We start from the raw sequence: 2992 nt of genomic DNA, 5'->3' as shown, positions 1-2992 counted from the left end.
AAAATGCCCGCCGCGTGGTCTGCGAATTCCGCCTCTGGCTTGGCGTCCTTCGGAGTTCATGAGCGGGGCCATTGCTGGATCCGCTCCGCTGACCACTAATTCGGGGCCCTCCACTCTGACCGCGGGTCACGCACTGACTGTTTTGGTGACCAGTACTGGAATGAGCGTGCCTCGCCGGTCTGCTGGACATTATTGTGGGTTCAGCTCTTTTACGAGTGCTGCCTCCCCCCCCCCCGCACTATAATAAAGATAAAAAGTAAAAATACAGCATCACGTGATCCGAGAAAAAAAGAAACCGCTGAGAGAAGCAAAGAGACGTGACAAGATAGATACAGAGAGAAAGAGCAATGAGCAAAGGAAAGGTTAAGTTACGAGAGTAAGGTGACGTGGTTCTTGGTTATCGCCTGGTTCTGATGCCACTGAATTTATATGGATAATTTCTCAAGCAACATTTTTGTGTTTATTCATGCAAGGCCAAGAACATGTTCTCCGTTTATTCCTCGGCTGTGAACTTTGTATGTTTAAACAGGCTTGTTCGTTCCCTTATTTTATGAAATGAACGGAGATATTGCATCGCGCCTGCTTTTCATTTTCAAGTTTGGTTTTGTCCTGCGATTCCCTACTCAAATTTCATTTTTTGTCGCACATCTATCGTATCGCAAACGAGCTGTGTCTCTCGCGCCTTCTGTGAGTCAATAGAGAGTTTCAGCGAGTCCGGTACTCCTGTAAACGCAGTCAGACTGGGCCTTTTGCCGGAGTGGTGGGAGGAGTAAGCGTGAGCGGCCCCAGTGGTGCAGTCACTTCATAGTGCAGTCACTGAATCATGATACGATTACACCGATACAAAAATTTACACCGCCAGCGCACTTGGGATTAGAGAGTTTTAGGATAGGGGGCCGAATAGCTTGTGGCCCCAAATAGCTTTGCGGGTGTTAGCGTTGGGGCACGCAGGAGCGAAGAGATTTAGAATAGCGCTTTGCTTTTGCGGATAGCGTCTTGCGCTAACAGCGCCACTACGGCGTCAAAGAAAAGCTATTAGAAATAATTTAATAAAATATACGATTTTATTATAGGAATAGTAAATTTGACTTGCGTTTATTCGCGTTTTATTACAATTTAAATGTTATTCTGTAAGCAGTAAACAATTAGTTGCGCTTAGTTTTGAGCAAACCAACTTTACGTGCCTTCACCAGCCAAGCTTAGCCGTGTTAGGCCTACGAGCCATAAAATCCACAATCGAATTCGGAATCAGCGGCGTCTAATGAATCAATCTTCATAATGCACGCTAGTTGAGAGAAAGCGACAACCGCAGTCACATCTCCTAGCTTGCGAACTTCACGCGTGTCCACGAATCGAACCCAGTTTGGTGCTAGGTTAGAGCCGTCGCTTCGATGGGTGCCGCCATGTTTGCTGACGCAAAGCTTTTGGGGCCCTTATTTGAGCTCCCGCTAAATCGGTAAAATAGCGTTCCCAACGCAAAACCCAAACGCAGTTTGCGTCTCGCACATGCACAGTGGCTTCGACGCTATTTCTTTGGGGTCCTATTCTAAAACTTTCTATTAACTCTTTGTATCTTTCGTTGAACTCCGCTCCACCAGGGGGCGCTACCATTCCGGCCGCTCACGTACTGCCTTTACGTCTCCACTAACCCGGTATTCTGCTCGATCCGCCTGGACTTACTGGAATACCGGGCGAGATAAGACACTCTATCTTGTGCACAAAGTTAGGCGGAGACGTTTTCAGACAGCCTTGAGACTTTATACTTGAGTGTTTAAACTTAAATATTGCCGTTCACACAGCCTGAACAAGATATTTAGGTGCAGTCTAAAAGTGCACTTGTACTCAGGCTACGCCTTCGGGCTTCGTATATTGGTTCTGGTCGTGAGGGCGACTCATAACAACAAGACTGGCGTGTTGTAGCAGCGGAATTTAAACATATACGGCATTTTTTTTAGTTCGCTGAAGAACTCGCAAAGCTTCACGTGACATTTCGAAGCTTTAGCGACGTCTGTATCCTCTACGCTTTTAGATATTGATAGTTGCATAGTCTCTTACGAGCGCGCATCTCTAACTCAGCCTGAATTTACCATTAGCATATTGCACTTACTTGATTGAAAAGGTGGTTTGGTGTGCTTGTTGAAACATATCGCTGGGGAACTTCCACTACCCTTAATATGAGTCGCTATATGGTGAAACCGCATAACGAAATACTTCATTGATACGCTTCTATTACATATGCACTTCTTATAGTATCGTAAGTTTTTTGAGCGCTAGAGAGGCGACAGATGATTGCGCATGGAGCTACGAAAATGCCGCCGAGCGTGCATCATGTTTACTATAGGTAGTTCTAGAGTCGTATTCGGAGATAGTTTACACTGAGCACAACCATTCGATCGTCTTACATCTCCTCTTACAGTTTATCTCTGTTTGCCACTTTCTTCGATTTTTCCACTGTACTGATGCAGCTGCTGTCTGGCACGCCACGTCGGTAGGTGTTCGAGAACGCGTATAACTTACGGTAGGCATTATCTAGCCCTGAACGTGAGCTCACCACTGTCATTAAAAAAAGCAAATGAACAAGCATTGCATTTTACCGGTGCCAACGTATGAGACATAGACTTGGAGGCCAACAAAGAAGCTCTAGAAAAGGTTCAGGACCGCGAAAACAGCGATCGAATGAAAAATGTTCGGCGCAATGGTAAGAGACAGGAGGAGAGTGGTGTGAATCAGAGAGCCAACAAGGATAGCCGATATTCTATTGGACATTAAGAGAAACAAAAAAACTGGAGCTGGGCAAGCCACATAATGCGTAAGATAGATAACCGGTCGACAATTAGAGTTGTAGAATAGTGCCAAGGGAAAGGAAGCGCAATCGAGGACGGCAAAAGATTTGGGGTGGTTAAATTAGGAAATTTGCCGGCGCAAGTTGGAATGGGCTAGCATGAGACGGGGGTAATTGGAGATCGCTAGGAGAGACCTTCGTCCTGCAGTG

This window comes from Dermacentor variabilis, chromosome 2, assembly GCF_050947875.1.
Source record: "Dermacentor variabilis isolate Ectoservices chromosome 2, ASM5094787v1, whole genome shotgun sequence".
Lineage (NCBI taxonomy): Eukaryota > Metazoa > Arthropoda > Arachnida > Ixodida > Ixodidae > Dermacentor > Dermacentor variabilis.
This window is presented reverse-complemented; position numbering follows the sequence as displayed.